Raw genomic sequence first — 25599 nt, 5'->3', positions numbered from 1 at the left:
TGAGGGTAGCCCGGGTGAACAAAGTAGTCCACCAAAGGAAAGACCTACTCACAGCGGGAAATGTAAACATACAGATAAGGAAACAATCTATCAGAACTTACATTTAGAGTCTGCTTTTCTACGGAGAGGACGCATGGACAATTAAAGCATCGGAGAATCTAGGGTGGTACTTTAAAAATGTGGTGCAAAAGAAGAATGATGAGGATCATATGAATCGATCGAGTTAGTAATGAGGAAATCCTAAGAATAGTAGGAGAAAACCGGAAAGAGAAGACAGGACAACCATATCGACCATATCTTTAGACATGGCCTGATGAAGACAATCGCCGAGGGAACAGTGGGCGGCAAGAACTAGGTAAAGGAAGACCTTGAACAAAATACATAAAACAGGTGAAGAAGGATGTGAAGTAAGTAGTCCAGAAAAGATTAGCTGATAGGAGAATTGAGTGGAGAGCTGCGTCAAACGAATCTTAGGCTTGTTGACCAGTGATGGATGATGATGAAAAGAAGACGAGATAACTTAACCGTCCATACCATTAAGGCCGTTTTACACGGTACACGGAATTGCGCAGGTTAGAACTGCATTAATTTCTAAAATGGCGTGGAATTGCGCGAATGCATGAACGAAATTAGAACAGGGGCTATTTTGCCGTCTCGCATCCACGCATTCTCGCATGTGTTCTAGCAATTCACCGCTTTACACGACGCAATTTTGATTGCGCCTTCACACGTACGTCAGACTGCGCAATTCCGTGTACCGTGTAAAACGGCCTTGAGACACACTAGCTTCATAAAAATTACCGTAACAGGATAAGTGGAAGAGAAGAAGGGCAAATTAAGGCCTCGGAGGAGATGCAAATAGCATAGCAGGTACTGAAAGATGTAAAACAGAAGAACTACGTAATTGCTAAAAGACCGGCTGATAGGAGAACTGAGAGGAGAGCTGCGTCAAAACACTCTTGAGATTGCTAATTCATGATTGTGCCCACGGTTAGGTGAGATAAACTGCTTTGCAGTGGAAAGTCATGTTTAAAAAAAAACTCCTCGTAAACGAGAACTGGACGAGGCCGGTAATAGAAAACCAACAACATCAAGTGGCAAAAACTGGGCTTCTGATAAACACAAAAGCGGCACATTCACGAGCATCTGAAAAATGTACCTCAAGTAGATCCTCCAAGAAGATGAAATAAGATTAATAGAGCTAGAGAGATGAGATAAGAGTGGTATAATCTAGGATAGTGTTACACAGTTGACGGATTTGATTGACAGTGGCCAATACTAACAAATTCTGCTTCAGCAACACGATCTTAAATTTCCAACTCGTGCATTTCCATGATATAACAGGTGATGACTATTCATGAGTTAATAACGTCTAGAAAAGCAACATAGAACTCAGCAATTACAGTTATTAACCAAACAAATTCACATAAGATAAACTACGAACCTGAAAGATTTGCTGAAGACAACATGCTGCAAGAAAAGGTATCAATCACTATCGACAGGTTGTATTTTGCCATTTTTGTGACGTACTTATCAACTTCGAGAAACTGGAAAATGTTATCAGGGTTCAACTATACAGAAATTAGCCGGAGGTTACAAATAGAAAAGACAGTCTAATAACGTATTTCTTAACAATATGTCATAACATACGTATTTGTATGTTAGCCAATGATGGGCCCCTGAAAAGTAAAATTGATTAATTATCTTTTAATCTTAAAGGTGTTTATATCGAAGGCCTACTTTAAAAATAACGTATTCTGTAAGTAAACTAAAAATATCGCTAAACTGTATGAAATCAGATGTTTTTTTTTTAATTTATTCACACATTTGTCTTCCTGTTAAATATTATGTCAGATTCTGTGATATTGGTGCATCATTTAAATCTTCCTATAGTAGGCACACGTGTCGACTTTAACAAATGCACAATCATTTACGAATTTCGTGTGTTCCTAAGGGAAAGACTTGTCCCAGAACGATGAATTTCATTTTATGTTCCTATATATAAAATAACTAGCAAATAAAAAATATTTCATTAACCACCATCACCAATTACATTGCAAACTCCATGATCCTGTCTCGTGTAGCACTAGCACGGATAAGAAGCAATGAAGCAATCGACAAACAAGTAGGAAAATACTCAATTCGTCACTTCCTACTGCCACTCAAATAATAAAAGAGGGAAGGGCTTTGTTTGGCGGCACATTGAAACGGAATAGGGAGCAGATAAGATTTGCCGTTCACAGGAAAAATCCAGAATTACGCACGCATTGTCACATACTTGAATTGCTGAATCTACCGATTTGATCGATAGATTTTTCTTCCTCATAGGAAAATCTACTAAAATTGGTAGCATATTAATTGCGTAAGCTTGGTTTCGCTGACGGTAGGACCTGCCCGCCTTGTGACGGAGCAGGATTCCTCGTCCCCTCCCTTCCTTCCCCGTCCTTCCCCTGGAGGCGTCGTCGGGCTCTCGTCGCGGCGGCGCCTCCTTTCCTTGTTCCTTCCCGTCCTTCCCCTTCTGGTGGCAGAGGAAAAAAGCTGATCGCTTATAGTCCCTGCCCCAGGAGTGTATCCCGCGAGCCCGTCCTAAGGGTTTCGTTCCCACACTTGAATTGCTACGTGGACATGGCGATCTTATTCTCTGCCCAAGTTCTTTCGTAATTCTTGACAGACACGAAAAAAATCTCTGACTTGATTTCAAACCGTAAGCCAGAGCCTCAAAAATAAGTTAAACGCACATTGAAGAGATAAGAGAATTCGTGAGTGACGCAAAAGGAAAATTTATTTTTGAGCTCTGACGCGCTTTTGTCGGAAAACGTGTTTTCATAAACGACGTTACCTGGATATTGTTTACGGTTGATCCAAAATGAGGCGGGAAACCGTCAGATCGATTCCGTGATAAGACCTCTATCGGATGATGTTCCCAATTGAAATCTTAATATTCAAAGATAAAGTAACTGGATCGCTAGATAACGTATTGAAAATACGAAACCAACGCACTGCCTCTTATCACGATATCGTCTTCTGAAAAGTTTTCCTGGATTAGTGCCAGACATGAGTAATCTGTGCAGTCACCGTATTGAAAATGCAGTTTGAATATAAATGGGACTCAAGAAGATATCACGCACACCACTGATACCGCTAGCCGCAATAGATGTGCGAAAAAAAATCGATTGGATAGTATGATTTATTTTAAACCCATAGCAATGATATGGTGAATGGACAATGTTCATTGGACAAACGTAGGGCGGCAGGAGGTATGATTGGTAGAGAAATAGAGGAACTAGGGAGTATATAGGATAGTCGTAGTGAATGATGGAAAGAAAATTTTGATGCATAAAAAGCGAACAATATGAAATGTAGATTTTTATTTTGAAAAACAAGAGACCAAAATTATCCAGGTACATAAAGTGTAGCGCGCGAGGAGATTAACATAAAAGTAGACGGGGACAAACTTGAGCGGGTAAAGTATTTGAGCTCTTTGGGGTACACATTAAAGGAAAATTGACTCAGTAGTAAGACTATCAAGAGGAGATTTGCGGAAGCAAATAAGGTGCTGATGAAACTGTTGTTGAGAGGATTCTTATGTATTAAAAGAAAAGGGAAGTGAAGAGTCTGATATGGAATGAAGCGTTTTACGGTGCGGAAACCTGCGTAATCTGAAGAGTACCTTTGAAATTAAAATCAAATTGCACCATGAACGATAATTGTGTTCCCTCAACTGTGCTTACCGTAGGGGAGTTGGGGGAAGAGCGCGTGAATAAAAATCTAGGAAGACTGAGTGTATGCGCCCAAGTGTCGAAGTTGATTGTTGCTGCATCAAGGAGAGAACGCGGAAGGCGGTCATAAAAACGAGGAAATGAAGCCGTTAATTTTCTTTATGAAGAAAGGTCTTTGACGAAATGGCGACTAGGGACGCAATGAGATGATACATTTTCACCGAAAGGAGTTAAGAGAAGCAAGCAGAGAAAGTCGACAGAGTATGAATAATCTCCGATTCCACACCCCAGCTACAGAAAAAATAAAAAATAATATACATACATTAATTGCCCTGTAAGGCTAGACCGACAATGCCTTTGTGAACAAATATGTTGAATATTTTTAGATTCTCGAACGTACTAAGAGTATTGTTCACGCATCCGGCTTTGATGTGAAAGCTGTCTTCCTTTGCTCATAGCTACAGACGTAAAAGAATCGTACAATTTTTGCCAACAGCGCAAAATGGTAGTGTGCATTGCTGCAGGGCGATTTTTATATTTGTGGTTTATTTTAAGTAAGAGGAACAATACCAAAATTTCCAAAGATGAAAAGTTTGTAAATGTTTATTCCATATAGCATACTTAACTTCGATATCCAGGTATTTTTCTACATCTTGGAAATTGAAATCTAACCTTTCGGACGTTAAAAATCAAAGAATGGGTAAAATTTAATTTAAAAAAACTATTTATTATGCGAATATGCCGTATTCTCTTGAAAAAAAACAATGAAGTGCACCAATCAAATATATCTCCCGTGACGAGATGAAGAGGAAGAACGTTACGCCGTTCTCCAAGTTATTCACGCGATCCCCATCACTATTTCGAGCGCAGAAGCAAAACATTTACGCATAAACACTGTCTAATGACTAAATGTTGGAGTATAATAGCCAAGGAGTTAAACAATATATCACACGACCCTATGGAGCTTCGGTAGAACTTCGCACAAATTATTTAAGTTCAGCGTTTTACCTTTTTTGCGCCGATAGTAGTGTATATTTTCGCTGTAAACTTCATGCTATGGGAGGTTAGTTCAGTCTTTGTGGTCCAGCAATTGGAGCTTAGGAGCTTACTGATGGAAAGGTCCAGGGGTAAAATCAAGAGTGAAGTCTTTGGGAACCAAATAAAACTCTCAAAATTCGAGGCGGTCCGGGAAAAGGACTTTTAACTCTAAACCTTGAGTTTATAAAAATCACACATCTGTGGCTTAGTGTGGGTTGAGGTTTTCCTGAAACCCAAACTTCTCTTCGGGTTGAATCACTTAATGAGTGAAGATTTTGTGAACTCTCTTAAACTCATTATAACCCAATGTTGCTTCTAAGCAATATCAAAAATGTATAAATTTCCTGCTGTAATAAGCAAGTATCTAAACTACGCATTGCTTTGTGGTGTAAATTGTAATGGTGAAATATGTAGCTGCCACAATAATTATGATTGATTGAAAATTTTTCGTGCTTTCAAAATGAAAAATCTTGAAATTTGATACCTCCCAGAAGCAGCTCTGGGTTAAAAAAGTAACAATTAAGTCAAAAAAAATAATACAGGGTGAGCCAGTTTAAGTATAATTGGTGGCTGGAAACAAGTTCTCCCCAGCCACCAGTCACATGGAAATTGTTATGCTTGACGGCTGCACTGCTGAGGATTCCTCGTAAGGCTGCGTCGCTGGCGGCCAGAATCCTTCACAGTGCATCCTTGGAAAAAAACACACTCTTTTCGCCCTATCGTAACATTGCACAGCCGTTTCACAACCCCTTAGAATTAAAATCGCCGCCCCGTGACAACCCATGCAGACGAAGGGGGGGACACGCTTCCTGAACACCAGCAATACAGGTCTCCCATTACAAGCCTCCACAGGGATAATGTCGCTCAAGAAGGTTCCCACGTACGACAGAAACAACGATCTTACAAATGAACTTCGAATAAAACCTATTACAACTCTGCTACAAATTCTGCATAATGTTTTCTACAGAGCGTAAAGTGAATAAATGGGAATGATATCTGGAGGATTCATACGACGGTAACATCACAAAAGTTATCGAAGAGGAAAGTGAAGAATAAAATGATGACATGGTAGCTAGCTTCTTAAGATCAGAATTTGGTGCTCCAGTAAGAGACCTGCGAAAGAATAATGTTCCAGAAATAGATGATTATCCAGCTGAGCTTATCGGAAACGCAGGAGAGAAGGCTTTAACTCAACTGTGCAAAGCCATCTGCGATATGTAGTCAACAGGAGTTATACCAGGTGACTTCGACAAAAACATCATCAGTCCTAGTCCCAAAAAGTAGAGAGCGGAGAAGTGTGAAGGTTTTCGGGCGACCGCCCTGACGACACACACCTACATGGAAGATAATGACGATAATCATCTAAAGGAGAATAGAACGAAGATCTAAAGAATTCCTCGATGAGGACTATTTTGGATTTAGGAAAATCGTAGGCACGAGAAAATCTCATGGATTGATGACCAATGATGAAGATGATACATATACGCAATGGAATGGCAAAGGAATTGAAAAATATGAAGAGCGTAAAATAAATGTCCATGAAATAATTTCATAAGAACATTTTTTCATTAGTGTTAACTTATGGAATTACCCTCAAAAACCTCCTTGACTAAGCCTCTTGACCATTATTCATCAAAACGCTTAATTCACTTCATAACAATTTAAATGCGTATTAATAATCATTAACTGATATTAACCTCTTTTCACTGCCAATTCAAAGATATAAACTCTACTGTTTCCTCACGGATCTCTTTGTTACAGCTGCTTGGTCGAGATTTTTACGTCCTAAACGTCATCACTTCTAAGCGATATTTATTGGATGGAAATATTGAAAGCAAGGAGATCATCCGCATCAGATATACCCCCATCAATCATCGAGAGCGATGAACAATTAGGCTACGCGAGTCGAGAGTTGACTCTTTGCCGATTGCACTAACAATAAGACACCAACCACTTCCGCTAACTAGGTCACGAACAGGAAAACGAACATAGAGAACCACGAGCGATAACCAACGCGACCATCCACCACATTGAGGCTAGGGCAATTCAGTTTTCCTCACATCTGGTACTTCCCCACTCTCTCGAGAGGCGACTGGGCCGTTACATCACTCGAGACTACAGAAGATGCCGAGGAAAAAAAACCTGGCAGGCGTGACGGAGAGAAATATTTCAGCACTCCTCCATCGGGAAGATTGTGGAGTCATCGCTCGCCTCCGGTATAAATCGTTCCGGTGACTGCATAATGTCATCGGTTCAATGAAATTCACTCAATGAGTGACTAAATTCTTCCTTTTCATTTATTTATTGTCACACCAACGAAAACAGAGCTATTAGGCCTCTACATTGGAGTTTTCTAAAACTTTTTAACAGACAAACGTACACGAACCATTTGGCAGGCAAGAACTTCATTGCGCCGCCACCGAGGCCGGCGGCTTTAATTAGTATGTAGGTTTGAAGTTTCATTCCATAAAAACTTAAGGAATCATCTTGAAGTTTTTAGGGCACATAAAATCGCGATATTCATATCAAAGGTAGTATGCCGGTAATCAATAAGGGGAAACATACCTCACGATCGATCGATCTTTTAAAGAGAGGTATTAGATACTCGTTTCCAAAACTTAAGCTATCGTCTTGAAAGGTTAGGGGATATAAAGTACGCAGACCAAGGTCAACAATTAACTGTACTTTTAATTTGAAAAATTTACCTTAGCATTCTTGAGATACGATAGTCTGATGAAAAAATCGTCGAGAGACAAGTAGATGGCAAGAACGGAAAAGGAACACCTCGTACGAAATACATGGAACAGGTAAATGAGGATGTGAAAGAGAAGAAATGCTTAGGTATGAAAATATTAGCTGACAGGAGAATTGATTGGAGAGCTACGTCAAACCAATCTTAGGATTGTTGAACAGTGATGATGATGATGATGACTTTTGCATTTTCTAATTTCTTTTGGAAGGGGGTCTATGAAAAAAGATCGGATGCTTTCCCGGCGTACGAGTCGTACTCCATCTTCAGGGCTGAGTGCCTGTGTCACTCAGCCCTGAAGATGGAGTATGACTCGTACACCGAAACGTCGGCAGCCATGGAGGAGATTACCCGGTGGAGAACTCGAATAGCCTTCACTACCAGGGGGTCTATCTCAAAAAATGCGTGAATACTCGTAAGTCAAATTGCCCTTTTCAACACAATTTAAACAGGTGGCATTATTGTGATTGTTTGATTTTTTTATTCACTGATTAACATAAGGGATCATTCTTAAAGCCGCACCACATCACCTTCAAACAGTAATTGCATTTAAATTGGCATTATTTACATACTTTTGGCCTTGACAAAAAGGACCATTATATCTTTTATGGCGGAATACCTTTTTCCTATAATATATATTTCGTCAAGGTGCATCGCCTGTATCCAAGGATGCCGACTTACAAAAAATATTGGGGAGGGCAAAACCGGGGATCTTGCCCCGGGAAATTTTACAAGTAGTGAGTTTTAAGTCTTTTAAGCATTTTAGAAGAGTAATATGATCAACATTTGAACCCTGACAACTCGAATCTCGATATCTGGACACTCCGGGGAAAATTGAAAAGCCTGACACATTTTTTCCTCACACCCATAACGAATTCTTGATGGGGCCCCCTCAGGCCCCATGGAGTTGTCGCCACTGCCTGTATCCAATCCGGAACTACCCGAGACATGGCCCCACATAATGCACATTGTCCGCATACCCATATCTGTTCGTGAGAATGTTAAAACTCCTATCTTCGGCAAAATAAAAAAGATGCATAAAAGGCTAACGAAGCTACGTAATAGGTTGTTAGGATCAAATTAGAAGCATTCATTGAATAAGACTCAATCAGTATCACATGATGTGAAGTGATCTATAAGGTGAAAGGGCTCACGCTCATTACGATGACCTCCCGCGCTTACATTGGCGACAGCAACGATAAATGCTCTAGTAACCACGCATGTGCCAAGGCCAGGAAAATCTTTGCTTACCGGCATCGGGAAAAAGAAAAGAGTGGAACGAAGTTTTTGCGATTTAATTACAGACTCTTGAACTTGAGTGACGAATAACACTGAAGCTCGTACCAAACATCAGCAAAATTTAATTCATCCAGTGCTTCAACGTAAACGTTAGTAAAATCGGTGATGATAAGGCTCAATGGAATTACCGCGTGACATGCACGCATTCTTTCATACTTTTCTATCGTACTTTAGTCGTGACCTGTTCGAAATATCTTAAGATAAAATAAAAATCTAACGAAATTGAAAAAATTCCCGGGGAATAGACTCAGTAAAGAGTTCTCGGGACCGCCACCGGGTTAGGACCTGCATAACTACCGACGTTTCGATGTCCAACTCTGATTCGTCCATTACACGGCCGAGTTGGTCCATTACACGGCCGAGTCGGCTAGTCGTGTAGCGAGTAGCATATTTGAGCACTGTAGGTCTTTTTTAGAGTAGAGAGTAGGGCAGAGTGTAGATATATTAGTGGGTTGAAAAATAAAGGGGTAAGTTCAAAACTTTTCACAGACAAAGATTCTTCCAGAAATGAGAATAGAGAAGTAGAGAGAAAAATCAGCGTTTCAGGTATTACATTTAAGCACGAGAAGCGTCAGTCGAGCAACACGTTCAAAGGCAGTCAAGGCTCAAGTCATTTTGATAGTGTGACAATAAGACATGCATTTCCATTTATCAGCGGTATAGAGCCTGTGAATAGTCTATTCGACAAAAGCAAATCAGAATTATTCCCGAATCGCAATATTACTACTTCCGAAGTTTTAATCGTGGCTGTGGTTAATTGCCGTAGTTTAAGAAATAAGATTCCCGAATTCCACCATTTAATTCATAGTACGAAGTGTAACGTCATTTTTGGAACAGAAAGTTGGCTAACAGATGATGATTCAGACAATGAGATCTTCCCAAAATCGTTCACTGTTTATCGGAAAGATAGAATTAATCGAGTTGGGGGCGGAGTTTTTATAGCTGTAAAGAATTCAATCGTCAGCCAAGCGATAACCGTAACTGAGACCAGCGTTGAATCTGTGTGGTGTTTAATTAAATGTCCAAAATTCAAAACTATTTTATTATGTTCGTATTACAGACCACCTAACTCAGATATAACGTCAATGTTGGATTTTCAAAATCAAATAAACAGCGTAGCATCCAAATATCCGGAAAGAAACTTGATTGTGGGTGGAGATTTCAACGTACCTTCTATAGATTGGGAGACTTATAGCTTCATTCCTGGTGGGAGGGATAAAGTGATCTGCGAGGCTTTATTACACACTTTCACATCTAATTCATTGTTTCAAATAGCATCCGCACCAAACAGAGGAGAAAATATTCTTGATTTATTAGCGACAAATATACCACATCAGGTAATAAACGTTGGCACTGTCGAAGGAATAAGTGATCATAGGGTAGTAACAGCAAAGTTTTCTCTAAATACCGCTGTAAACTTTAAAAAAGAGCGTAAAGTTTTCATTTTTAAAAGAGCTGATTTTGATGGGTTTAAGAGTCATATGAAAAATGCTTTCCCCGAGTTTCAAGAATCAGTATTAAAGTTAAATGTAGAGAATACTTGGAAAGCTTTTCTTTCGCTCGTAACTTCGGGAATAAATAGCTACATCCCTAGTAAAATAGTAAAAGAAGGCAGCGAACCGAGATGGTACGACGCGGAAGTGAGAAAATCATTGAGGCGACAGAGAGCGTGTCATGCTAAAATGAAAAAAGTCAGCACGGATTTATCCGCTAATGAACGCGAGCTAATAATTAAAAAATATAGGATGACTAAAGCCGCCACGAAGGAAGCGTTCAGGAATGCGTTCACGAATTTTAAAAGAAAAACACTAGTAGAGCAGTTACAGGATAACCCAAAAGCATTTTGGTCATATGTTAGGGAAGTTCAAGGTAAACGATCTACCGTATGTTCGCTGAGAAACGACAATGGAGATGTGTTGATAAGCAGTTACGATAAAGCCAATTTATTAAATTCCTACTTTAAGAGCGTGTTCACGGAGCCTTCCGAAAACTCACCCGAGACCGATGACAATCCCTGTCTACATAAGATGCCAGCTATTGACATTAGTACGCTCGGAATAGAAAATATATTGAAATCGCTTAGTCCAAATAAATCACCTGGTCCAGACGAAATCCCTTCTCGCGTATATAAAGAACTAGCCTCAGAACTTGCCCCCTACTTGCAGTTAATATTCAGTAAATCCATCAAGCAACACGAAGTACCTAATGACTGGAAAATCGCTAATGTAACGCCTATATTTAAAAGTGGAGACAAGGAACAGCCATCTAATTACAGGCCGATATCCTTAACGTCCATCTCTTGCAAAGTCCTTGAACACATCGTAGTCAGCTCGGTAATGAAACACCTAGACGCGCAAAACTTATTAATGGGAAATCAACATGGATTCAGGAAAAGCAGATCCTGCGAAACTCAGTTAGCGCTTTTCGCCCACGATATTTTAGTCTCCGGGGAAGACAACATTCCAGTAGACGCGATTTTTCTTGATTTCAAAAAGGCATTTGATAAAGTACCCCACGGAAAGTTAATAATAAAACTGAAATCTTATGGTCTAGACGAAGATGTCATTTCCTGGATTAGAGAATTTTTGAGCGACCGCGTCCAAAGAGTAGTATTAGACGGTGCAGTCTCCAATGAGGTTAGAGTGACTTCTGGCGTTCCTCAGGGTAGTGTCATTGGCCCACTCCTATTCCTTCTTTATATAAACGACATTGGCGAAGTAGTGCAGAGTAAGTTACGATTATTTGCAGACGACGCTGTAGTTTACAGAGAAATCCGTTCCAGCAAAGATATAGATGAACTAAGGAATGACTTTGCTGCTATCCAAGCTTGGTGCGATGCTTGGCAGTTAGAATTAAATTTGGAAAAATGCGTCGTAATGAATTTCTGGAAGAAGAATAACTCCCTACAGCGTAACTATCTCATTCGGGGCACCCAGTTATAGGCAGTTGAATCCGTGAAATATCTAGGGGTTAGACTCAATAATGATCTATCGTGGAATAAACATATTCGAGAAATAACCGGTCAAGCTAATCGTAAAATGGGTTTTGTTAAAAGAATATTAGGAAAGTGCGACGACAAAGTGAGAGAAATTAGCTACTTTTCCCTCGTTAGACCACATTTGGAATACGCTGCCAGTGTTTGGGACCCTCATGAAAAAGGCTTAATAACAGAGTTAGAACGCGTGCAAAGAAGAGCTGCCAGGTATGTAAAATGTCGTTACGATAGTCTTGTTAGTGTAACTGACCTCTTAGATAAACTCGGATGGGAATCTCTGTCTGACCGTAGATTGAAAAATAGACTAAACCTTTTAGATAAATTCAAGAGCAGTGTCCTTTCTGACGAAGTTAACCATATCTTGCGGACGCCAACGTACTACGGAAGATCAGATCATGTAAATAAAATAAGAGAGATAGATTGCAGAACAGACAGATTCCGAATGTCATTTTTTCCACGATCAATAAGAGATTATAACGGCAGCAATAGAACGCGTAAATAGATTGCATGACTTGTAGTGTAGCCTACTAACCTATGTAAAACTTACTGCATGTTTCTGAATTTCTATTCTATATTCTATTTCTAACAGCATATAGTAGTATAGTTTGTTATTATACGGGACGTTTCTTGGACGATGTGGTGTGCATGTGGGAGTCCAAATGCATGCTGCATGCTGGTGATTGATCACCCCCTGCCAAACACCCTAGAGGTGGCTCGCAGGGTAATTTGTAGATGTAGATGTAGATGATATCGTCCTCAGGGCCGTGAGTGAGTCACAGCCCTGAGGACGAGGAGTGACTCACAGCCCCTGAGGACGATGGCCGAGTCGGGCATCGAAACGTCGGCAGTTACGCAGTACCTGACCCGGTGGCGATCCCGAGAACTCTTCACTAAAACTCACACACTTCTCCGACTTTAACGTTATTCTTATTGAATGACGTGTAAGCATGTTAAATGGGTAAAAAAATGGAAAGGACTAGATGACTACATAAGAGGCGAAAAGTTGTATTCAGGTCAAAGAAAGCCAAGTCAAAAGGAATTAGTTACGGCATGACTTTTTTCCAACTAGAACGGCGGGACAAATAATACCTTGCATAATACAAATATAGCACATAATCCCTTTCATAATCAAATTACGTGATAGCATTTGATATGCGAGACAAAATGAATGGGATTAAGATCTTAGAGTGACGACAAATAAAAAAGTCCTATCCATGCCAAAGAAAACCAAGGATAAGTGAAAGGCGCCTGAAAACTTCATTAGTTTATCGTTCGATCTTAATAGGGAAGTGCACTAATTTTTTTTATTGCTGAATTTTGAAAGTTTAGCCTAAAAAAGAAACATTAGTATAGTCACTTTTATTTCCTGCATCTGGGGTATGCACTTTTAAACGTTTTGAAAGTCGGAAAATTTCATGTTGCGCTGAAACACAGTGCCTCCATCTTGATTGAGATGTGACGTCACAAGGCAGTAGTCACCAGTGGAGTATCGCTGTATTCCGTCGCCTTCTTTAGCGTGGCGAGAGTTTCCGAGAATCGGTGGAGTTTGCTTCCTAAAAATGTCGGCAAGTACGGAAAACATGAATTCAAAAAGAATTGTAATGATTTTTTGTTCCAAATTTCATCTCGACGTCGAAACAAAAGCCGGGAGAAGATATTCATTCCCGTGCCTGAAGCAAAAGCCATACGGAATAAAGGGTTCAAGGCTGTTCCTGACTCTTACCTATCGATGATATTCTGTTTTGAAGATCATTTGAAGGTATTGTAAGATCAAATTGATATTTATATTATAATAATTTACTTAATAGGTACCTCAGTCATAACAGAAAGTGTGTTGAGTCAAAATATAGCATCTTCCGCGCAGACCTATGTAATGTATAAACTGAAAGTAGTTTGGTTAAAGAATTATGGCGCGGCTGTTATTTTACACGACCGGGCAAAATGCGTACTTTGCCCATGATATAAGCATATATGATAACAAACGATTTTTGTTAAAGTTAATCCTTATTTGTTGAAATTAGTACATTTATAGGTGATGCAAATATAAGATACACGGCAGGTCGCGCGGCGTAATTTATACTTCACTGGTGACGGGTTCATCTTGGTGATCTAAAGATTAGCTACAATACCTCTAACTTTGAAAACTCGCAATATAGGCAGTCAAAGTACATTGTAGGAATACACGAGACCATTCTATCCCAGAATGTACGTACAATGTTGAAATCCTTGGTTTTCAAAGATTGACGTATTTTATACGCCAGCGCGCCCGGTCCAGGGTTATCAACTTTTATTTCATCCTATTTAATTGAAATTATATTTCGGAACGGTTCTTTTAGCGCTGCTACTGAGGTAAACTGGTAGGTACTGAGTTAGTAAACTCCCTTTGGAGTAATGTGAATTACAAGTGTTCGAGATATATGGCATTTTATATTCGTTTTGTGTTCTTATTAATTATGTCTGTACGCATATTGTTGCTTGCCGCGAGCCTTTAATGGTATGTGCTCTTGCAAGAGTGGTTTTCATTTTTAATGTGGAAGTTGGTCAGTATAAGCAAAGAAAAAATTAACATTTTAGCGCTCACCAACCCCTGTAGTCGTCGTATCTCTGCGTTTGTAATGAATCTGCTAGAATACCTAAACGCTATTATGATGATAAAAAAATTGTATCATGTCTAAGATTGCTGCAATTAAAGTTAATGATAAACTTGACGCCGTATGATCACAATGAAGACAACAAAATATTCTGTCATGGTGAAGTCATGTACCCTGAAGTTCAGGGTGTAAGTCATACGCGCTACCACTACCCCAACTGAACCATCGGAAAATGGAGGATATTTTGGATTTATATATGACTTGTGAAAATTACCGCATGAAAATTAATTAATTACAGCCTAACTAAAGCCCTAATTGAAAAAGACGGAGCAAGGTACGTGGTCTCCTCTTGTTAGGCTTAGCGCCTCGCATTTCTATGGAGCGTTGAACCTGTCCTCCTTTTTCAAAAATTCAGTGACCACAAATGCATCAAAGTTTTTTATACCATTTATAAATCGTTGGAATTTTCCTTCTTTCAACCAAGATTAACTTTTCTTGAACCCATCCTGCGAACCATTGCAACAACCAGCCAGCACGGAAATAAGGTTAACATCCCTTGATTCTAGTTGCGAAGGGCGAATGTTCCGGCCGGCGTGAATACATACGCAGCGAATAAGTCTTGCAGCAAACGTCTGAAATAGGTTTATTAGTTTGACTCAGTTCTTACAAAAAAAGTTTTGGCATGATAAACGGCATTGAGCCAAAATATACCCAGCGAAAAATAAATACCATCATCCATTTATTTAAGGTTCAATGTGCTATTCGCACTACTCTTTCCAAACTTGAAGTTGACACGTAAATGAATATTAATATATTACGCAATGATGAAGTCATTTACTCAAAAGAGAAGCAGCCACATATATATTCTGAAGATATTTTATGACAGCAAAAAACGGATACCCTCAAATTCAGTAATTTCTCTATGCAATAATAGTGGTAGAATTAAACGGCGTAGACGCTGCCTTCTGCTACTGCCTTGTGACGTCACGGCCAATATTCAACATGGACACCCGTTTTAGCGGCCTTTGAATTTTTCCATATTTCAGACGGTTATCTCGAATCAAGTATTCACTATTAGGATTTAAACTGTGGTCTAACGACATTATGTTATTCTGAACTCTAATTTAAAAAATGTTTTTGGTGCATTTGAAAAACTAGTGTACTTCCCTATTATAAGTCTTCAGGCACCTTTTCACAATCACTTTTCGAAGGACGATGATGAACAAATTAATAAATCATTTTATACAGTGATTGCACATATACCAAAAAAAACTATTGATTTATTAAATGCAGCCATGATTTCGTGGTTCACTCGGCTTTAAAGCATTATATATAAACTACACTGCCCATGACAAAAGGTATCGATTCCATCTAAATAAAAGGTTACAACAAGGATGAATACGTTAAAAACAAGTTTACACAAACTTTTCTCAGAGATTTCTAAATTATCTGATGAAAATTTTCCAATCTGCGTTTCCAAACACGTTCCGCATAATACGTCGTACAAGCAATTTCCGAAAGATAAGTTTTTGCTAAATTAAGGATGAAACACAGACTTTGAATGCCTCATTCGCTTTAAAATTATTAAGAAAGAAGGATAGTCCTGGAAAAAACATAACAAAATTGATTGATGGCTATTTTCAATAAAAATTGGGCAAAAGGATTTTCGCATCCCTATACTATCACTAAAAATAACTGGGGCAGCGGAAACAGGAAAACTGAAATAACAAGACCACGGGAATCCGGTCTGATTCTCAACGAGCGGAAAAAGATGACAGCTGTGAAATGACTGTTTCCACTACGCTGACTGATTACAAAAGAATGCCATGCCCGAAGCGAAATTTCTGCATGTACCAACTCGGCAAGAAAATAATTCCCTCGACACAAGTGAGTTAATAGTTGCTCGACGAACACCACAAACGTTCACGATACACGACAAAAACTAACTCGTAATTAATAAAAAAAAGACGATTCAAAAAGCGTAGATACGAAACAATGGAGAGGGAAGTAGGATGAGAATGTGCAGGAAGCGTTTAAACTGAAGGCGCGGAAGAGAATGGAATACTTGCGTTGAGGCGAGGATAACGACTGGTTAATCGCTTGAAATTGTCGCCGACGAGGGATAACTATCGGTATAACTTCGAAGACAAGCGTAATACGTTTAATGGGTGCCGGGCTAGTAGGTGATGCTGAAATTTGATACTAAAAGAAGTCTAATAGAAAAAAAACGCTTACGCCTGCTGTATTTTCTGACCACGCGGCCAGTTCATACAATTTTTGTTCGCCGTTTGTTTCTAACGCATCGTTTTTTTTCGATGATATCAAAACCTACTTAAATTTAGTCCTAGCAAGTCCAAACAGTTCTTGGCTTCCGAGCCTTCCGACTGCTACAAGGTGTGGACTAATGGCTGACACAATGACTTATAGTGTGTATACCGTAAGTTGGCGCACTGGCCCGCGAAGTACCTGAGCAGCAAGCAAAGGAGGGGAGGAAGGGACCGACAAAAAAACTGTATGGGACCGACACAGGTAGCTGGCGGGTCCGTTCGCCCGTCCCTTTCCTTCCCCCGACGAAGGCAACTAGCACCTCTAATAGAATTATTAACTTTTTTTACTTTCTCATAATATCTCAATATAAATAGCATATTTGTAAACCACTAAAAAGCCAAGAAGAATGATGTAAAACACGATGTGCTCCGATCATAAATAACGAAATGGTCGAAAGTTATTTTTTAGCCGTTATACTGCATGTTTTGTTTTAACTTCCGACCTTATCGGCGTTCCGGCACCATGAAACCACTGATCTCGTTCATCCGAAACATTTGTATGAATCAGTGATCGGAAGTGAGTTTTATAGTCTAAAGATGATGTGTGAGTAGGAGAGACAGGATGATGACACCAAGGCGATAACATAAATTGAAGAAGTGAATTGCAAAACAGTGCAAGTCCACTCACTGCAACTTTTGAAACAAACAACTATTTCTGCATTTTTTACGAAGCTATCAAAAGTCATCACTTCAAATTTTACGCTTGAATAGATAAGTTTCATTACGTACCATTTATTCTCATTAACAGTCCCGGACAGAGAAACACCATGGCACACACACTTGACACCACTGTTCTGGCTGTAAAATGTGTCAGTTTCGGATCAGGAGGTTCTGGTAACATGACACAATTGTCTCGTTCACCCCAAAAATTTGTATGATTCAGTGATCGGAAGTGGGTTTTATAGTCTCTAGATCAGGGGTTCCCAAACTTTTTTGTACCACGCCCCCCCCCCCCCCCCGCTACACATATCAGCTTTCCATTTTGCAATACCCTATTTCCACGGTGCCGTACATACCAACTCCTACTTGTACTCGTACAAGTATGTGCCGACTTGATACGGTGAGTTTTGTTCACTGTTGAATGCGGTAACGCAGAATGGAAAGATTCAATAATTGTACGTATGATGAAAATTAAAACAAGTATTACATGAAAAACGAATATAATTACCTGTGACCTTCTTTGATAAAGTTTACAACTTTATTGAAACTTTACAAAAACAATTATGAAAACTTAGAAAGACTTTATTTCAAAGATCTGAGGAAATTATTTTTGTAATTTTTTTATTTATTTCATTTGGGTGTCACGCCCCCCCTGGAATTTCTCCACGCCCCCCAGTTTGAGAACCCCTGCTATAGATGGTGTGTCTTCATGGACAGGATGAGACCAAGGCGATGACATACGAGGGTTGTGCCAAAAGTAAGGTTCCCAATGAGCTACAATGTTGAGCGAAGGTGCTAGGCTAAATCCCATAACATTGCCGTGCGCAGTGGTTCCCCTAATCTCCGAGTCCACCAGTCCGGGATTCACTTTGTCGCTCATTATTGGATTAGCAACCGTCAACAATGAAAGTGATGAACCCCGTTCCCGCCAAGTGTGAGGATCGAGCAGTAATCCGAATTCTCCTTGCAAGCAAGTTACCGTCATTGGAGATTCATCAGCAACTGACTGAACTTTATGGTGAAGAGCGCATGTCCATTCAGCACGTCCGCAAATGTTGCAGGGCTTTTGCTGAGGGCCGCACGGAAGTTCACGATGAAGAACGGAGTGGAAGACCGCCTGTTTTCGATTGTCCAGAAGATCAACAGTGAGCTGCTCAAAGATCGGGAGGGTCACTGTCCGTGAATTTGCTGAACGCATTTCTGAAGCTTCTCACGGCACAATTGAGAGAACTTTAACAGAAAGGTTGGGTTATCGCAAGATGTGTGCTTGATGGGTCCCCCGGATGCTGACTGACGGACTCATGGAGCAACGTGTTGACACTGCTCGCAAATTTCTTCAACAATTTGTAGCCGTGGGGCAACAAGGAGAAGTTGGTCTCTACCTTCACCGGAGATGAAGCGTGGGTATTTCATTTTATCCCCGAAACAAAACTCTTAGGTGGCAAACGCTTCAAGAGCGAAGATGAAGTCCGAGCAGAGGCCACACACTTCCTCAACGGGTTGGCGGGAGACTTCTTCAATTTAGGGATAAAAAAGTTGGAGCACTGTCATTAAAAGTGTGTCGAAAAAAATGGAGACTACGTTGAAAAATAGGCAAAAGTGTAAGCTTTTCAACGATGTGAAAATTAATATCAATAAAAAAGTTTTGTATTTGTAAAAAAATGGGAACCCTACTTTTGGTACAACCCTCGTAAATTGAAGACGTGAATTCCAAAACAAGGCGAGTCCACTCACTGCAATTTTTGATACAATCAACTATTTCTGCATTTTTACGAAGCCATCTAAAGTCATCACTTCAAATTTTAAGCTTGAATAGGTAAGTTTCATAATGTACCATCCATTCTCATATATACAGTCCCGGACAGACTCACTCCCGTGGAGCTGAAAATTGTGTCCCGAATTGGCAATGCCGCCGAACCGCTTCTTCGCTGCAGAAAACAACAAACAAGAGCGAGGGACCGGTCAAGAGTTATGAAACCCACGTAGGAAGACGCTATGACGTTTTATGATGATGTGCTCCTCAGTATCGGCCTCCGCACGAAAATCCTTCACGGAATGAGTTACGAAGTTTTCTGGAGCCGTCTTTCATTCCCAGAACGTATTTTTGGGCGTATCCTCAGAAAATGTCCGAATACAAAAGCCATTTTGGAGTAATTACTAGATTCGTCGCTTTAAATATTCTCAAATGCCTACACGACCGGTGATAGCTGTGGCGTCCGACAATTATGTAACGCCTCCCGCATAAGGGAATGGGAAATGAGGCTGTGTGCAAATTGCATCATTCAGTGATTTAACACTGGGTGCCTTTTCGTCGGTAGTGCCTTGTTTGTATACGATTTTTTCCACTGCTTTAATCTTTGCTGCCCCAAAAATCATGGCGAAATAAAAATGAACGAACTGCTTCAGTTTCATTTCGTGGGTAAATAATTAATATGTAGCGAAATATTATAATTTGTTCGTACAATATCGACTTGTTACAAGGACGCTACAAAATGGACACCCTGCTGTAATTGCTAATCTCTCCTTAAAATAAAGTTTAAAAAATCATTGCCGCACTTATTCTTAACCAATAAATGTCACATGACTAGGATTTTTTTTACATACAATTTATTGCATAAGCGAATTCTGAATAGCATTGATACAGTAACTGACCATACGATTGATCTTCTGGAAATAATACGTTAGTAAGCCACTCCCTTGTCCTCCTATCCGGGTTCTGTTCTTTGCATTACAAGATTTTTGTAGCACTGCATGAAACAAGCGACGATGAAAAAATATTTTTTTAATCCTAAATCGGCGAAGTAAGCACCTGTGGTGTAACTATGGGGGGGGGGGGATGAGGGGATAGATCCCCCCCCCAAAGCCTCAAAGTATGTTATAGTATACTAATTTTTTCTCTGCTGTGACGATTTCCCGCGGAATTACGAGTGAAACGCAAATATAAACTGCCAAAATTATGTAAAATGTAGTTCAGGCATGCCACTTTTTCAAAAGCATTCTCGTTCCCCGGGGGTGGGGGTAACCCCCACAGTCTCCTCCATCCCCCCCAAACTATATATCTAGTTACGCCACTTGTAAGCACGACCCCCCATCCCATTTGACACAGCGTGGTCTTGAGCCGACAAAACCTTGTTTGGTAAAACCTATCCTGAAGTTCGCCCTGAAAAGATGGCTTGGGAGTCTAATTAGCTAGAACGCCTAACCGGCAAAGGGGAAACTCGAGTTCGCATCCCGGCTAAGCCAAATATTTTTTCACGGCGACATTCATACTTGGTTTGCATGAAAGGTCTTTGTCCGACTAATGGGCGGAGGGAAAGAAGAGGGGAGAGGGGGAACCGCCTCGAACTGGGGCACGACGTCATGAAAATCGTGGGTCAAAACGTCTTCTTACGTGAGCATCACGAACTCTTTTTGATCGACAGGAAGAAGGCCCTCCCAAGACCCCCGGAGTGTTTGTTGTTCTTTGGAGTGAAAGCGTAGTTCAGCGGCATTGCCAATTGGTCGTCGACCCGGGGCCTGAAAACTTTTCCGGGACTGTACCACGAGCCCTCGCGAAAAAAGCACACCTGGTGCTTCGAGCGATGAATTTTGGTTAAAAATAATTTCGAAAAAAATCGGCAAATACAACGTTTATCACTGAATAAAAAAAACATTGTAAAAATAAATGAACGAAATGAATACGATGAAGGTCGTGTGACAGGTTCGATCGTTCTTCGAGAGAAGAAATGGGTAAACAGTAACTTATCCAGTATGAAATTTGTGGATTCAACGGAATTAGGAGAGATAAATTAGCGTTCTGATTCACCCGCAGGGACGGCGTGGAATGAAGTAGAAAGGAAGTTCATTTCCGCACGATAATTAAAGCACCACATTTGCGGGCAGAATAAAAAAAATGCATCGAACAAAAATACTATTCTAATCCAAAACCTCGCCGTTGTAATACATTCACACCGAAATGCATGTATGGGTAAAACGGCGAAAATTCATGAAAGCGATTCTCTACCACTGCCGGGTGGTCCAGTTCAGCTACAATCACTACCCTTGATCGAGAGAACTATCAACTGTAGCCTAAAATGCGAATATCTCGGACTAAGGACAAAAAGGTTTAAGTTAGGCATCACCTAATGGGAAAAAATTAAAAGTCACTGATAGGCTTGAAGATATAAGCAATTTTGATAGAAGCACGATCGACCAAATTAATGAAAATTGAAATTGGTGACTAAACATCTGAGCAATTTTTTATCCATATTTCCCTCTGATTTTAAGTATGGCTGAACATTTCAGGAGCCAAGTACAAATATTTTTACGCACGATTGCAATAACTTACAATGACTTGACAACTTGACGATTTTGGAAGTATCACGGCAAAAATTAACTGCAACCGTGAATTTAGTAAGATTTATACTCCTCCGCCTAGTTTGACGTTTTCCCGATCGAAAGATGTAAAAGAAAAGTTAGTATGAACTTTTATTTCCGGGTATATTAAAACCCACTGGCACACGACATACCTAAATGTTTGGGAAAAAATATAGTACAGGAGTCCAAGGACTGACGGCTAGTGTTTGACGCGTTCACACGAATTTAGATGATGCTATAGATTCCGCTAATAGATCGTTAAATTCGGAGAATGAGTTCGCTCAAGATAACTAGATATTATCCGCGCTAATTTCAAAAGGAACACAAAGTGCTTACATGGGCTAACCATAAAATATGGGTAAAATAAACGGTAATCGCCCATAAAATAAAATAGAGAAAAAATATTCCCAAGCATTTCCATAGAATAATAATCTCTATGATATCTATTTCTTCATATTTCCCTGTGATCCACCATAGTGTTTTTGTAAGGGGTGAGTTTTCGGTGAAATTCATAATGCAATAAGCTACCAGAAAACTTCATTATGTTACCGGCAGCTTACTCTTACTTTCTCAGTGGGAAATTAGTCACAACAGCCAGTTATATACTCGTTTCCTATAAACATTCAACACAAACATACGCTGAATGCAAAAGGTTATAGTGACCAAGGTGTCTTTCCAACTAAATCTGATATTGTAGCTTACCTATCATCAACGTTGAAGGTGCGTCTATTATTCCGAACATATCCCTACATTTTTCTCTCGCGCCCTACTACTTAGGAATGGGAGCAGAAATCGTCTAAAGAAACTCATATAATATTTACTTTGACGTCCATTCAAATACCTTTTTCTACTTCACAGAAAATTGACAAGATACGTTATGCACTATCTGCCATATTTCTACTAAGCACCGATCCCGAAGTTCAACGACAATAGGCACTTGAATAACTTCGACAAAATCACACATTATGCAAGCTGATGCATCGAAAAAAAATGGATGTAAAAATTCTTTTACAATCGGATCCAGTGTCGTAACAAGGAATATGCTTCGGGGGGATAGGAGGGCCTGGGTTGGCGCCCCCCCCCCTGATTAACGGGGAGTCCTGGAAAAAGTTTTGAAAAATGACATGTCTGGAAATACATTTTACATCATTTTGGCACTTAAAATTTAAATTTGAGCCGATGCAGTTATTATACGTCAAAACTATTAAATGCATCCCCTCATCCTCCCCACATAGTTACGCTACTGGTCGGACCAAGTAATGACTTGAAAGCAAAAATTGAGAGGGACTAAATATGTCCTATTCCCTAAATAACTTAATCTCCCTAACAATAATATTGAATAAATGTTTCTATTTCCCCAAAAAGAGTTCCATATACAAAACCCTTTCCCAAGGATTGACGTGGACACTCCTTCCTTATCATATCTATTCACGACTTCATCACTCACAATCAGAGGCACTACATATAACACAGAAATCTTGCATCGCATGCACGGAATCCAATAAATATTTTCAACAATTCCATTGTCTTTGCCATTCTTCTATTCGTGCATAGCTTTACGAACTACGTAACTGCTGTAGCATTTGACGCGGAAATATTCGTACGCATCCCGTGCGTAGAAATGTAGCGTACAGCAAGATTGCAGGATAAATACACTGACGGTAGAACAACATACAAGAAAGAATTTAAAGGCCTGTTTACACGGTACATTCACCCGTACGAGTTAATGTCCAAAATATGATCGCGAGAATGAACACGAAAATGCACCGTGTAGCCACCAAACCTGTGCGAATGCATGAACCAAAAAATAGAACATGTTCTAATTTGGTTCGCGCATTCGTACATGTTCCGTTCCGATCCACAAAAGTCATACACGCAGACATTACTTCGTATGTGTTAATGCATCGTGTAAACAGGCCTTAAAGATCCAAAATGTTTAACCACCACGCAAGGCGGTATCTTCAATTGTATCGCACATTCCACCAGAGAAAGAACAACACGCAAGAAAGAATTAAAAACCCAAGAAAGAATTCAAGACATTGGGCAAGACGTTATTCTTAATCGTGCATAAAACACGACCAAAAAAAAAACCAGGGGATTTCGCGCATGGTTACATCCTGGGGGGATCGCTTTTACAGGGTATACCTACTTCAGCTAACACTTCCGAAATGTTTCGGAGGGGAGCTACGAAGCCGAAGACCTTGGAGTTATATAACATCGTACCCTAGGCCCTCACGCTGGCATCGACCTTGCAACACGGCATGCCAAAATATTCCCCACGAAACTCTCAGGCAAAGCAGGTTTCGTTCGCACGTGAAACACCGGCAGAGAAAAAAACTAGAGAGACCATGTCGACGCGGAAAACGAAAGAACAGAAAAACACCCGATAAGGCCGATGCTGACCATCAACTAGGTCGTACCCTGACACACACAGGAACCGAATGTCAAGAGAACGGACTGAAAACGCTCACTTTTCACTCACCACGCGTGTTCAAACTCCTCCGCATGCAACACCACACTTTTCCTCGACCAGCAGCTGTCTTCACTCGCGACGACTTCAAAATGCCTCGCCGACAGTAGCGGAACTTGAAAACAACCCAACCGTACAAGTTCCTGAAGGTGGTGGACTTCTGAGTACGCACACTATTTGTATTTCCCTTGGACACTAGCGAAATGCTTCCTTATAGCAGATCGGCGGAAGATCAACACTACGGTGGCGTCGACTGCTCTATCGAGAGGTAGCCTCACGAATGAGAGATTTTTAGAATGGGAGAGGAAAGCTGGAGGGGGTGGAGGGGAAAGCAAAGTAGGGGAAGGGACGAAAAAGGGAGAGGGGCGGCAGAAGAGGAGAAGGAGGAGGAAGTTAGTGAGTAGGGGAGGGGAAGTACCGGTGAGCCCGCGAGATATGAATACGATAACGCCACTCCCGGCAGCTACTGTCGGCAAAGGAATGCTAATAATAATACATTCCATTCTTCATGAAAATTGACATACAATAATGAAATATTCAAAGCTTAATAATTCCACCTAAATTTCATACTGCACCACAACGACGTAAATTCAGGTAGAATTTTATAGTTGTTTACATTTCATTGTAATAATAACATATTTAAAACGCGCAAAAAAACATTGCGTAAGTACAATTAAAAAACACTACAAAGAGGGAGAAAACTGAATATAATCCGAGTACAAGTAACAGCTACGTAATGAATAAGACCTAATAAATGGGAATCAAGGAAAATTAATGAATAAGTATGGCTACAGAAGACAAGGTGGACTGGGATGACAGCAAATTAGTAACCACAAAGGTAAATCAACACATTTAAAAAATAATTTTGACGAAAAAATAAAATATAGAACTTACTAAGCTCAAAGTTATTTAACACTAATTCTTACATATCTTTTCAATGCTCTTCCATGCATATTTTTCAAAATAAGCATCTCGTGGGGAGCCAACCCCATTCCCCCAAACTTAAATGGCATTTTGTCCGAAAAAAGTATGGAACCGCTACATTCAAGTATAATCAAAACAAAAACATCAAAAGTTTAAATACTTAAAGAAACATCATTTTCTATGGGAGGGCCCGGGCACTTTCATTGAGGTGTATTCCATAGCCCCTCGATCCCCGACAGGATTTCTGCCCTCCCCCTTCCTCCCCGAACATAAAACTCTAAACTCCACCCATACAAAGGAATGATAACGATATATTTATTGAACGGGTAAATAAACCTTTGAGTGGAAAACATTACATAAAAAAGAGAAGAATTAAATTTAAACTGAGTACTAGTAACAGCTATGTAATGAATACTAGCGAATAAATAGGCATCATGTAAATTAATATACGAATATGGCTACAGAAAGCAA

The 25599-nt window shown here is 40.0% G+C and overlaps 1 protein-coding gene across 2 annotated transcripts in view; it reads right to left on the bottom strand.

The window, feature by feature from the left end:
• The window catches only part of LOC124160579 (ATP-binding cassette sub-family C member 4-like), a 201290-nt gene that overhangs the window by 73557 nt on the left and 102134 nt on the right, over positions 1-25599 (bottom strand). Inside the window, exon 1 of one of the 2 annotated variants that reach the window (XM_046536460.1) lies at positions 24217-24481. The exons of the other annotated variant lie outside the window; for it this stretch is intronic. The gene's annotated coding sequence lies outside the window, so the exon portion shown is untranslated. Of the gene's footprint in view, positions 1-24216; positions 24482-25599 lie in introns of those variants that run through there. 2 annotated transcript variants of the gene reach the window in all.

Source organism: Ischnura elegans, chromosome 6, assembly GCF_921293095.1.
Source record: "Ischnura elegans chromosome 6, ioIscEleg1.1, whole genome shotgun sequence".
NCBI classification, from domain to species: Eukaryota; Metazoa; Arthropoda; class Insecta; order Odonata; family Coenagrionidae; genus Ischnura; species Ischnura elegans.
This window is presented reverse-complemented; position numbering and strand designations above follow the sequence as displayed.